The sequence below is a fragment of the Phyllobates terribilis genome, unplaced genomic scaffold (assembly GCF_046119375.1).
Source record: "Phyllobates terribilis strain yellow unplaced genomic scaffold, ASM4611937v1 Scaffold_8__6_contigs__length_399053987, whole genome shotgun sequence".
Lineage (NCBI taxonomy): Eukaryota > Metazoa > Chordata > Amphibia > Anura > Dendrobatidae > Phyllobates > Phyllobates terribilis.
Window position 1 is genome coordinate 174,489,970 of NW_027362768.1, and position 14,360 is coordinate 174,504,329.

A 14,360-nucleotide genomic window follows, 5' to 3' on the forward strand; every position below is an offset into this window, starting at 1 on the left:
CAGCAAAATACACATGTTTATGGTCGGCCTGTGGTCAGACACTGTAGTCCCGTCTGGAGCCTGTCAGCAGAATACAGATGATTATAGACGGCCTGTGGTCAGACACTGTAGTCCCATCTGGAGCCTGTCAGCAGAATACAGATGGTTATAGCCGGCCTGTGGTCAGACACTGTAGTCCCATCTGGAGCCTGTCAGCAGAATACAGATGGTTATAGCCGGCCTGTGGTCAGACACTGTAGTCCCATCTGGAGCTTGTCAGCAGAATACAGATGTTCATAGGTGGCCTGTGGTCAGACACTGTAGTCCTGTCAGCAGAATACAGATGTTTATGGTTGGCCTGTGGTCAGACACTGTTGTCCTGTCAGCAGAATACAGATGCTTATGGTCGGCCTGTGGTCAGACACTGTAGTCCCGTCTGGAGCCTGTCTGCAGAATACAGGTGGTTATGGTCGGCCTGTGGTCAGACACTGTAGTTCCGTTTGGAGCCTGTCAGCAGAATACAGATGGTTATGGTTGGCCTGTGGTCAGACACTGTAGTCCTGTCTGGAGCATGTCAGCAGAATCCAGATATTTATGGTCGGCCTGTGGTCAGACACTGTAGTCCTGTCAGCAGAATGCAGATGTTTATGGTCGGCCTGTGGTCAGACACTGTAGTCCTGTCAGCAGAATACAGATGTTTATGGTCGGCCTGTGGTCAGACACTGTAGTCCTGGCAGCAGAATACAGATATTTATGTTCGGCCTGTGGTCAGACACTGTAGTCCTATCTGGAACTTGTCAGCAGAATACAGATGTTCATGGTTGGCCTGTGGTCAGACACTGTAGTCCTGTCAGCAGAATACAGATGTATATGGTCGGCCTGTGGTCAGACACTGTAGTCCTGTCAGCAGAATACAGATATTTATGTTCGGCCTGTGGTCAGACACTGTAGTCCTATCTGGAGCTTGTCAGCATAATCCAGATGTTTATGGTCGGCCTGTGGTCAGACACTGTAGTCCTGTCAGCATAATCCAGATGTTTATGGTCGGCCTGTGGTCAGACACTGTAGTCCTGTCAGCAGAATACAGATGTTTATGGTCGGCCTGTGGTCAGACACTGTAGTCCTATCTGGAGATTGTCAGCAGAATCCAGGTGTTTATGGTCGGCCTGTGGTCAGACACTGTTGTCCTATCTGGAGCTTGTCAGCAGAATACAGATGTTTATGGTCGGCCTGTGGTCAGACACTGTAGTCCTGTCAGCAGAATACAGATGTTTATGGTCGGCCTGCGGTCAGACACTGTAGTCCTGTCAGCAGAATACAGATGTTTATGGTCGGCCTGTGGTCAGACACTGTAGTCGTGTCAGCAGAATGCAGATGTTTATGGTCGGCCTGTGGTCAGACACTGTAGTCCTGTCAGCAGAATACAGATGTTTATGGTTGGCCTGTGGTCAGACACTGTAGTCCTGTCAGCAGAATACAGATGTTTATGGTTGGCCTGTTGTCAGACACTGTAGTCTTGTCAGCAGAATACAGATGTTCATGGTCAGCCTGTGGTCAGACACTGTAGTCCTGTCAGCAGAATACAGATGTTTATGGTCGGCCTGTGGTCAGACACTGTAGTCCTGTCAGCAGAATACAGATGTTTATGGTCGGCCTGCGGTCAGACACTGTAGTCCTGTCAGCAGAATACAGATGTTTATGGTCGGCCTGCGGTCAGACACTGTAGTCCTGTCAGCAGAATACAGATGTTTATGGTCGGCCTGTGGTCAGACACTGTAGTCGTGTCAGCAGAATGCAGATGTTTATGGTCGGCCTGTGGTCAGACACTGTAGTCCTGTCAGCAGAATACAGATGTTTATGGTCGGCCTGCGGTCAGACACTGTAGTCCTGTCAGCAGAATACAGATGTTTATGGTCGGCCTGTGGTCAGACACTGTAGTCGTGTCAGCAGAATACAGATGTTTATGGTCGGCCTGTGGTCAGACACTGTAGTCCTGTCAGCAGAATACAGATGTTTATGGTCGGCCTGTGGTCAGACACTGTAGTCCTGTCAGCAGAATACAGATGTTTATGGTCGGCCTGTGGTCAGACACTGTAGTCGTGTCAGCAGAATACAGATGTTTATGGTCGGCCTGTGGTCAGACACTGTAGTCCTGTCAGCAGAATACAGATGTTTATGGTCGGCCTGTGGTCAGACACTGTAGTCCTGTCAGCAGAATACAGATGTTTATGGTCGGCCTGTTGTCAAACACTGTAGTCTAGTCAGCAGAATACAGATGTTTATGGTCGGCCTGTGGTCAGACACTGTAGTCCTGTCAGCAGAATACAGATGTTTATGGTCGGCCTGTGGTCAGACACTGTAGTCCTGTCAGCAGAATCCAGATGTTTATGGTCGGCCTGTGGTCAGACACTGTAGTCCTGTCAGCAGAATACAGATGTCTATGGTCGGCCTGTGGTCAGACACTGTAGTCCTGTCAGCAGAATACAGATATTTATGTTCGGCCTGTGGTCAGACATGTAGTCCGGTCTGGAGCCTGTCAGCAGAATACAGCGGTGCAGTCCACACCAGTCACAGTGATGCATCCAATGCTTTTCGGCTATGCTAACAGGGCATTGATATGGAACTGGTTTACTACGTATATTAAAGAATTCAACCGAAATTATATATGCTGCTGGTTTCTTAGTAAGAATATGCAATAATAAAGTAATTTTAAGAAGATGAGATGGACAACACATTTGAGAAATCAATGCACCAGTACTTTCAATGGTCATCGTTCCCTCTTGGACTGTCCCTTTAAATTGACTGATTACAGAGAGAAATAGCTCATCGTTAGCAGCTGTCACTTTTGTCTACACATTTACCCTAACAGTTCTACATAAATATTCTAGATAATCGTGTTTTTCTATAAGGCAATATATATTTAGGGTTTAATGGTCCTTAAAGCAATTCAGCCGCTGGAAACTAACCTTTAAATCCGTCTGTACAGCGACGAGACCCTAACAAGTCACTTTCCGAATTACTGCACTTAATGTAGAGAGCTGCCGAAGGGGATGTGAGACAAACACGTGTGGTCTAGCTGAAGACACATGACCATGGATCATAGAAGAAACTGCAGATCAGACGAAAAAGGGGAAACACGGGTCCAAAAATAAATCCCACATCAAGTCTGCAATTAAAATAGATCTTCTGCATGTAAATCCCTCTCCGGTCACACAAATATATAAAAGTATTACTATACAGGAGAACAAAAAAAATATCTATTTATTGCATCTACTCTTATGTGAGTTTGTAAAATAGGTGTTCATCCAGGTCTTTCGGGTGCATGTACATATTGTCAGAACTAAGGCAAAAATTAAAACTGAAGCCTGATGCACGGAGCAAGGCTTCTTTATTCATACATTTCCCGGAGGAATATTAGAGCAACGACGAGTTTAACAGAGTCACAACATGCTCATTTGTGACCATTTCATGCTGTTTTTGAGTTGCTATGGGGGGTAGGTAGCAGGTGCCGAGGTTCTTAGGATCCAGACGCATCGGCAATGGGGGGTAGGTAGCAGGTGCCGAGGTTCTTAGGGTCCAGACGCGTCGGCAATGGGGGGTAGGTAGCAGGTGCCGAGGTTCTTAGGCTCCAGACCCATCAGCTATGAGGCATAGGTAGCGGGTGCCAAGGTTCTTAGGGTCCAGACGTGTCAGTTATGGTGGGTAGGTAGCAGGTGCCGAGGTTATTAGGCTCCAGGCCCATCAGCTATGAAGCATAGGTAGCGGGTGCCAAGGTTTTTAGGGTCCAGACGTGTCAGTTATGGGGGGTAGGTAGCAGGTGCCAAGGTTATTAGGGTCCAGACACGTCAGCTATGGGGGATAGGTAGCAGGTGCTGAGGTTCTTAGGGTCCAGATGTGTCAGCTATGGGGGGGTAGGTAGCAGGTGCTGAGGTTCTTAGGGTCCAGACGCGTCAGTTATGGGGGGTAGGTAGCAGGTGCCGAGATTGTTAGGGTCCAGATGCGTCAGCTATGGGGGGGTAGGTAGCAGGTGCTGAGGTTCTTCGGGTCCAGATGTGTCAGCTATGGGGGGTAGGTAGCAGGTGCCGAGGTTCTTAGGGTCCAGAAGTGTCAGCTATGGAGGGTAGGTAGCAAGTGGCGAGGGTCTTAGGGTCTAGACGTGTCAGCTATGGGGGGGTAGGTAGCAGGTGCCGAGCTTCTTAGGGTCCAGACGTGTCAGCTATAGGGGGTAGGTAGCAGGTGCCGAGGTTCTTAGGGTCCAGAAGTGTCAGCTATGGGGGGTAGGTAGCAGGTGCCGAGGTTCTTAGGGTCCAGACGTGTCAACCTTCTCCTCTCAGATACCAAAGGAAACCTGGATGAAGGTAATGACGACCCATCAAACACCTCCCCGTACAGAAGACGATGCAATTACCAGAGAACGAGGCTCCACAAGCTCATTTACAAGAACCTCCGCGTCTTCCGGCTCATTACAATATCCCATATGGCAAAGTCAATCTTTCTTTTTTGCATTCATACATGAAGTGGAGCGCATCAATCTGGAGAGCACATATTTGTTGTGGATTATATCTGGAGCCATCCTTATCTGCTCAAACTAGAAAAACTGGTGCGTCCTGAAGATCCTGACATGGGGATTTTTTATTACATGTACAATAGTGCGTCAGTGAAAAAAAAACAGCAATGCAGAGTCACACAGTAGGGCCAAGCCCAGCAGGGAGGGGGTTAGTAGTATCATGGAAAAAATCTGTCAGAGCTGTAGCCTTAAGGTGCTGATGAAAAATCTGTACCAGGGACCTACAACTAATCTAATCTATGTCTTATCCATACATTACCCATCCACTTGCCACCACTAGGGGGAGCTCATTGCATACAGATTACATTGCATTCAATGCTGGACCTATAAATCCACATGCACTTAGCTCCCTCTAGTGGTGGCCACATGAAAATGAATAAATGAGAAAATTCAGAAATATTACAAAATCCCCCCTCCCAAAAAATAAAACATAACTTTTATAAAGTTGCGCACTTGGCTATCTGTATTGCACAGTGGAGCAGCGAGTACTTCAGTAATATATTTACAGCACCCTCCAAGTGTCCGCTGGGCGTTTCTTCAATGGTCTTTATCTCGCTGCTTCCATCTAGACTTGATTGACATCTCTAATGCAACTGCAAAAAGACATCACCTAAGCCTAGATGTGAGCGGGTACCACTAAGATCGGGAGTTGTTACAAGCAGTTTTCCTTAGGCATGCGGTATTAATGCTTGCTGCCATGTTCAAAAAAATCTATAGCCCCCATACAGTGGTAATAGTACCATGAGGTTAAACATTTCATCTTTACTCTTGCTGCCAGTAGGGGGAGCTCACTCCACACACAGCAGCAGCAGCAGCTGAACTCAGTACTTGCTGTTTATATCTATATGCAGAGAGCTCCCCCTGGTGGCAGTTGCTAAGAAAAAAAAAAGTTGAACTCTTTGTTGGGTAAGTGATATAATAACACTGGAGCTCTGACTTCTGTACAGATAAATGCTGCAGCCGGGTTATATACCCGGATGCTCAGCTCCTGGGGGAGATGCATTTGCCTATGCATATAATTGCATTACGGCACCTAAGTTGGATAATAAAATACTGTCCTAGAGGAAGAATCTGCGCCATATCCCTTAGTAACATGGAGGAAGGCAATCTATTGCAGAGGGCGTTCATGCTTACACGGCCACGTAATGAGAACAAGGCAGACTCGGCGGCTTCCTTTAGCTGCAGCAATAATCCATATCACTGATTGGGATAAACGATTCTGTCCATGGCGTCTCCGGCGTGATCCCGCTGTGCGAGCTCTGAACTGCTGATGTGCACATAGGAGTGATGAGCAAACAGAAACGTTCTGTCCACAGGGAAGACGTACTGTCCTGTGTGCACTATGGGCATTGCTGGGCAAAACAAGAGAGCGGGTAGAAATAGTATGTAAGGCCAAGGGTACTATGGGGTGGTAGACAGATCCACATGGGTTACAGGACCTACACCACACAGAGAGGCTGATCTACAATCCGCATTGTCAGGAAAAATGGACTACCTGCAGCCACCACTAGAGGAAGCCTAGTGCAAAGTGGCCATATAATAAAAGCTCCCTCTAGTGGTGGCTGAAAGTAATGAGAATCTTTAATGGTCAACTCTATAGTGCAAAAACGTCTATTCCGGGGTCCATAGATGTGGAGGGGGCTCAGGAGCAGAGATCTCTCCATGAGCAGTAGATATTGGTTATGTTACACAGCTGAGCTGTGATCACTTCTGTTAACCATTTAGATGACACTTTCAATCTCTAACAGCAGCATTTAAATAGAACGCACCGGATCCCATTGCAATTCATCTCCTTTAAAAAGGAGTAAAAAAAAATACAGTAAAAAAAAAAAAAAAAGTTCTTAAAAATATTTTAAAAAAATATAAAAATATGAATCACCATCCTTTTCCCTCATTAAGGATAAGGTGTAAAAATAAACATATGTGATACATATTTCACTCCACTTGGATTTTTTACCCATTTTTCAGCACAATGGATGGTAAAGTGAGTGGTGTCAAAACTAGAACTTGTCCTGCAAAAAAATATAAAGATTTTGGAAGAAGAAAAAATGAAAGTACAAAAATGGCTGCTAAATGAAGGGGTTAAAGGCCATGTCCACATTTCAACACACTTGTATTGCTTTGCATGTACATTCAGAAATAAAACAGATTTCCAGTTGGTTTTCATTAAAAAAAAATTTCAATTGTTTGCCTGGTAGAACGTGCAAGTAACAGAGTACAACGCTAGCTCACTGATGGTTCCCTGTAGCCTCTCTCTGTCCTGTCCTACACTACAAATAAATGGAAAAACCACCAGGACCTGATGTAGTTTAGCTTTAACTCTGGAGCGACTGCACAGACGGCCGTTACTGAGAATGCGGTCACTTTTGTTACATTCCCTCCAGCTTTCCAATACAAAATGATGGAGCTGAGAACATGACACCCGGGTGATATCAAGTTGGCATTACAGAGTAGTTGGAGCCCAATGATCCAAAATCGTTATGGCGCCCCCTGCTGTTACAAACCTGTTATGGCGCCTCCTATGGCGCCCTCTGCTGTTACATACCTGCTATGGAGCCCTCTGCTGTTACATACCTGCTATGGAGCCCTCTGCTGTTACATACCTGCTATGGAGCCCTCTGCTGTTACATACCTGCTATGGAGCCCTCTGCTGTTACATACCTGCTATGGAGCCCTCTGCTGTTACATACCTGCTATGGAGCCCTCGGCTGTTACATACCTGCTATGGAGCCCTCTGCTGTTACATACCTGCTATGGAGCCCTCTGCTGATACATACCTGCTATGGAGCCCTCTGCTGTTACATACCTGCTATGGAGCCCTCTGCTGTTACATACCTGCTATGGAGCCCTCTGCTGTTACATACCTGCTATGGAGCCCTCTGCTGATACATACCTGCTATGGAGCCCTCTGCTGTTACATACCTGCTATGGAGCCCTCTGCTGTTACATACCTGCTATGGTGCCCTCTGCTGTTACATACCAGTTATGGAGCCCTGTGCTGTTACATACCTGTTATGGAGCCCTCTGCTGTTACATACCTGCTATGGAGCCCTCTGCTGTTACATACCTGCTATGATGCCCTCTGCTGTTACATACCTGCTATGGTGCCCTCTGCTGTTACATACCAGTTATGGAGCCCTCTGCTGTTACATACCTGCTATGGAGCCCTCTGCTGTTACATACCTGCTATGGAGCCAACTGTTGTTACATACCTGCTATGACACCCTCTGCTTTTACATACCTGTTATGGAGCCCTCGGCTGTTACATACCTGCTATGGCGCCCTCTGCTGTTACATACCTGCTATGGTGCCCTCTGCTGTTACATACCTGTTATGGAGCCCTCTGCAGTTACATACCTGTTATGGAGCCCTCTGCTGTTACATTCCTGCTATGGAGCCCTCTGCTGTTACATACCTGCTATGGAGCCCTCTGCTGTTACATACCTGCTATGGTGCCCTCTGCTGTTACATACCTGCTATGGTGCCCTCTGCTGTTACATACCTGCTATGGTGCCCTCTGCTATTACATACCTGCTATGGAGCCCTCTGCTGATACATACCTGCTATGGAGCCCTCTGCTGTTACATACCTGCTATGGAGCCCTCTGCTGTTACATACCTGCTATGGAGCCCTCTGCTGTTACATACCTGCTATGGAGCCCTCTGCTGTTACATACCTGCTATGGTGCCCTCTGCTATTACATACCTGCTATGGAGCCCTCTGCTGATACATACCTGTTATGGAGCCCTCTGCTGTTACATACCTGCTATGGTGCCCTCTGCTATTACATATCTGTTATGGAGCCCTCTGCTGTTACATACCTGTTATGTAGCCCTCTTCTGTTACATACCTGCTATGGAGCCCTCTGCTATTACATACCTGCTATGGTGCCCTCTGCTATTACATACCTGCTATGGAGCCCTCTGCTGATACATACCTGTTATGGAGCCCTCTGCTGTTACATACCTGCTATGGAGCCCTCTGCTGTTACATATCTGTTATGGAGCCCTCTGCTGTTACATACCTGTTATGGAGCCCTCTTCTGTTACATACCTGCTATGGAGTCCTCTGCTGTTACATACCTGCTAAGGCGCCCTCTGCTGTTACATACCTGCTATGGAGCCCTGTGCTGTTACATACCTGTTATGGAGCCCTCTGCTGTTACATACCTGCTATGGAGCCCTCTGCTGTTACATACCTGCTATGGAGCCCTCTGCTGTTACATACCTGCTATGGAGCCCTCTGCTGTTACATACCTTCTAAGGCGCCCTCTGCTGTTACATACCTGCTATGGAGCCAACTGTTGTTACATACCTGCTATGGCACCCTCTGCTGTTACAAACCTGCTATGGAGCTCTCTGCTGTTACATACCTGCTATGGAGCCCTCTGCTGTTACATATCTGTTATGGAGCCCTCTGCTGTTACATACCTGTTATGGAGCCCTCTTCTGTTACATACCTGCTATGGAGCCCTCTGCTGTTACATACAGTGCCTCCAAGTAGTATTCAACCCCCTGCAGATTTAGCTGGTTTGATAAGATGCAAATAAGTTAGAGCCTTCAAACTGCAAACGAGAGTAGGTTTTATGAACAGAAGCATAAATCTTACAAACCAAAAAGTTATGTTGCTCAGTTGAATTTTATTAAATTTTAAACATAAAAGTGTGGGTCAATTATTATTCAACCCCTATGTTTAATATTTTGTGGAATAACCCTTGTTTGCAATTACAGCTAATAATCGTCTTTTATAAGACCTGATCAGGCCGGCACAGGTCTGTGGCGTTATCTTGGCCCACTCCTCCATGCAGATCTTCTCCAAGTTATCTAGGTTCTTTGGGTGTCTCATGTGGACTTTATTCTTGAGCTCCTTCCACAAGTTTTCAATTGGGTTAAGGTCAGGAGACTGACTAGGCCACTCCAACACCTTGACTTTTTCCCTCTTGAACCAGGCCTTGGTTTTCTTGGCTGTGTGCTTTGGGTCGTTGTCTTGTTGGAAGATGAAATTACGACCCATCTTAAGATCCTTGATGGAGGAGAGGAGGTTCTTGGTCAAAATCTCCAGGTAGGCTGTGCTATCCATCTTCCCATGGATGCGGACCAGATGGCCAGGCCCCTTGGCAGAGAAACAGCCCCACAGCATGATGCTGCCACCACCATGCTTGACTGTAGGGATGGTATTCTTGGGGTCGTATGCAGTGCCATCCAGTCTCCAAACGTCACGTGTGTGGTTGGCACCAAAGATCTCGATCTTGGTCTCATCAGACCATAGAACCTTGAACCAGTCTGTCTCAGAGTCCTCCAAGTGATCATGAGTAAACTGTAGACGAGCCTTGACATGACGCTTTGAAAGTAAAGGTACCTTATGGGCTCGTCTGGAACGGAGACCATTGCGGTGGAGTACGTTACTTATGGTATTGACTGAAACCAATGTCCCCACTGCCATGAGATCTTCCCGGAGCTCCTTCCTTGTTGTCCTTGGGTTAGCCTTGACTCTTCGGACAAGCCTGGCCTCGGCACGGGAGGACACTTTCAAAGGCTGTCCTGGCCGTGGAAGGCTAACAGTAGTTCCATAAGCCTTCCACTTACGGATGATGCTCCCAACAGTGGAGACAGGTAGGCCCAATTTCTTGTAAAGGGTTTTGTACCCCTTGCCAGCCTTGTGACCCTCCACGATCTTGTCTCTGATGGCCTTGGAATGCTCCTTTGTCTTTCCCATGTTGACCATGTCTGAGTGCTGTTCACAAGTTTGGGGAGGGTCTTAAATAGTCAGAAAAGGCTGGCAAAAGAGATCTTTAATCCACACATGTGAAGCTCATTATTCTTGGTGCCTGAACTACTTCTTAATACTTTAGGGGGACAAAACAGAATTCTTGTGGTTTGAGGGGTTGAATAATAAATGACACTCTGAATTAACTTTTAACATTTAAAAAAACAAAAAAAACAAAAACAAAAACAAAATTTGCTGCAGTGCATTTCCCACTTCCAGGCTGATCTACAGTACAAATGTCACAATGCCAAGTTAATTCCGCATGTGTCAACCAGCTAAATCTGCAGGGGGTTGAATACTACTTGTAGGCACTGTAACTGTTATGGCGCAATCTGCTGTTACATACCTGTTATGGCGCCCTCTACTGTTACATACCTGCTATGGCGCCCTGCTATGAAGCCAAATGCTGTTACATACTTGCTATGGAGCCCTCTGCTGTTACATACCTGTTATGGTGCCCTCTGCTGTTACATACCTGCTATGGAGCCCTCTGCTGTTACATACCTGTTATGGAGCCCTCTGCTGTTACATACCTGCTATGGCGCCCTCTTCTGTTACATACCTGCTATGGCGCCCTCTGCTGTTACATACCTGCTATGGAGCCCTCTGCTGTTACAAACCTGTTATGGAGCCCTCTGCTGTTACATACCTGTTATGGAGCCCTCTGCTGTTACATACCTGCTATGGCGCCCTCTTCTGTTACATACCTGCTATGGCGCCCTCTGCTGTTACATACCTGCTATGGAGCCCTCTGCTGTTACATACCTGCTATGGAACCCTCTGCTGTTACATACCTGCTATGGAACCCTCTGCTGTTACATACCTGTTAGGCGCCCTCTGCTGCTACTTACCTGTTAGGCGCCCTCTGCTGCTACTTACCTGATATGGAGCCCTCTGCTGTTACATACCTGCTGTGGAGCCCTCTGCTGTTACATACTTGCTATGGCGCCCTCTGCTGTTACATACCTGCTATGGAGCCCTCTGCTGTTACATACCTGCTATGGCGCCCCCTGCTGTTACATACCTGCTATGGAGCCCTCTGCTGTTACATACCTGCTATGGCGCCCTCTGCTGTTACATACCTGTTATGGCGCCCTCTGCTGTTACATACCTGTTATGGAGCCCTCTGCTGTTTCATACATGCTATGGAGCCCTCTGCTGTTACATACCTGTTATGGAGCCCTCTGCTGTTTCATACATGCTATGGAGCCCTCTGCTGTTACATACCTGCTATGATGCCCTCTGCTGTTACATACCTGCTATGATGCCCTCTGCTGTTACATACCTGCTATGATGCCAACTGCTGTTACATACCTGTTATGGCGCCCTCTGCTGTTACATACCTGCTATGGAGCCCTCTGCTGTTACATACCTGCTATGGAGCCCTCTGCTGTTACATACCTGTTATGGCGCCCTCTGCTGTTACATACCTGCTATGGCGCCCTCTGCTGTTACATACCTGCTATGGCGCCCTCTTCTGTTACATACCTGCTATGGCGCCCTCTGCTGTTACATACCTGCTATGGCGCCCTCTGCTGTTACATACCTGTTATGGCGCCCTCTGCCGTTACATAACTGATATGGAGCCCTCTGCTGTTACATACCTGTTATGGAGCCCTCTGCTGTTACATACCTGCTATGGCGCCCTCTTCTGTTACATACCTGCTATGGCGCCTTCTGCTGTTACATACCTGCTGTGGAGCCCTCTGCTGTTACATACCTGCTATGGAGCCCTCTGCTGTTACATACCTGTTATGGCGCCCCCTCTGATGTTACATACCTGTTAGGCGCCCTCTGCTGTTACATACCTGATATGGAGCCGTCTGCTGTTACATACATGCAGTGGAGTCCTCTGCTGTTACATACATGCTGTGGAGTCCTCTGCTGTTACATACCTGTTAGGCGCCCTCTGCTGTTACATACCTGTTATGGCGCCCTCTGCTGTTACATACCTGCTATGGCGCCCTCTGCTGTTACATACCTGCTATGGAGCCCTCTGCTGTTACATACCTGCTATGGAACCCTCTGCTGTTACATACCTGCTATGGAACCCTCTGCTGTTACATACCTGTTAGGCGCCCTCTGCTGCTACTTACCTGTTAGGCGCCCTCTGCTGCTACTTACCTGATATGGAGCCCTCTGCTGTTACATACCTGCTGTGGAGCCCTCTGCTGTTACATACTTGCTATGGCGCCCTCTGCTGTTACATACCTGCTATGGAGCCCTCTGCTGTTACATACCTGCTATGGCGCCCCCTGCTGTTACATACCTGCTATGGAGCCCTCTGCTGTTACATACCTGCTATGGCGCCCTCTGCTGTTACATACCTGTTATGGCGCCCTCTGCTGTTACATACCTGTTATGGAGCCCTCTGCTGTTTCATACATGCTATGGAGCCCTCTGCTGTTACATACCTGTTATGGAGCCCTCTGCTGTTTCATACATGCTATGGAGCCCTCTGCTGTTACATACCTGCTATGATGCCCTCTGCTGTTACATACCTGCTATGATGCCAACTGCTGTTACATACCTGTTATGGCGCCCTCTGCTGTTACATACCTGTTATGGCGCCCTCTGCCGTTACATACCTGATATGGAGCCCTCTGCTGTTACATACCTGTTATGGAGCCCTCTGCTGTTACATACCTGCTATGGCGCCCTCTTCTGTTACATACCTGCTATGGCGCCTTCTGCTGTTACATACCTGCTGTGGAGCCCTCTGCTGTTACATACCTGCTATGGAGCCCTCTGCTGTTACATACCTGTTATGGCGCCCTCTGCTGTTACATACCTGTTAGGCGCCCTCTGCTGTTACATACCTGATATGGAGCCGTCTGCTGTTACATACATGCAGTGGAGTCCTCTGCTGTTACATACATGCTGTGGAGTCCTCTGCTGTTACATACCTGTTAGGCGCCCTCTGCTGTTACATACCTGTTATGGCGCCCTCTGCTGTTACATACCTGTTATGGAGCCCTCTGCTGTTACATACATGCTATGGAGCCCTCTGCTGTTACATACCTGCTATGCAGCCCTCTGCTGTTACATACCTGCTATGAAGCCAACTGCTGTTACATACCTGTTATGGCGCCCTCTGCTGTTACATACTTGCTATGGAGCCTTCGGCTGTTACATACCTGCTATGGACCCCTCTGCAGTTACATACCGGCTATGGAGCCCTCTGCTGTTACATACCTGCTATGGAGCCCTCTGCTGTTACATACCTGTTATGGAGCCCTCTGCTGTTACATATCTGCTATGGCACTCTCTTCTGTTACATACCTGCTATGGCGCCCTCTGCTCTTACATACCTGCTATGGCGCCCTCTGCTGTTACATACCTGCTATGGCGCACTCTGCTGTTACATACCTGTTATGGCGCCCTCTGCTGTTAAATACCTGCTATGGAGCCCTCTGCTGTTACATACATGCTATGGAGCCCTCTGCTGTTACATACCTGCTATGCAGCCCTCTGCTGTTACATACCTGCTATGAAGCCAACTGCTGTTACATACCTGTTATGGCGCCCTCTGCTGTTACATACTTGCTATGGAGCCTTCGGCTGTTACATACCTGCTATGGACCCCTCTGCAGTTACATACCGGCTATGGAGCCCTCTGCTGTTACATACCTGCTATGGAGCCCTCTGCTGTTACATACCTGTTATGGAGCCCTCTGCTGTTACATACCTGCTATGGCACTCTCTTCTGTTACATACCTGCTATGGAGCCCTCTGCTGTTACATACCTGTTATGGCGCCCTCTGCTGTTAAATACCTGCTATGGAGCCCTCTGCTGTTACATACCTGTTATGGAGCCCTCTGCTGTTACATACCTGCTATGGCGCCCTCTTCTGTTACATACCTATGGCGTCCTCTGCTGTTACATACCTGCTATGGAGCCCTCTGCTGTTACATACCTGTTATGGAGCCCTCTGCTGTTACATACCTGCTATGGCGCCTTCTGCTGTTACATACCTGCTGTGGAGCCCTCTGCTGTTACATACCTGCTATGGAGCCCTCTGCTGTTACATACCTGTTATGGCGCCCT

The 14,360-nt window shown here is 47.8% G+C and overlaps 1 protein-coding gene across 3 annotated transcripts in view; it reads right to left on the bottom strand.

Moving 5' to 3' along the window:
• KANK4 (KN motif and ankyrin repeat domains 4) overlaps positions 1-3,209 on the bottom strand; it is a 151,734-nt gene extending 148,525 nt beyond the window's left edge. For 2 of the 3 annotated variants that reach the window (XR_012247735.1, XM_073643785.1), the window contains exon 1: positions 2,946-3,209. The gene's annotated coding sequence lies outside the window, so the exon portion shown is untranslated. The remainder of the gene's footprint in view (positions 1-2,945) is intronic. The other variant, XM_073643790.1, reaches the window with a different exon arrangement.
• Between the last annotated feature and the right edge of the window lie 11,151 nt (positions 3,210-14,360).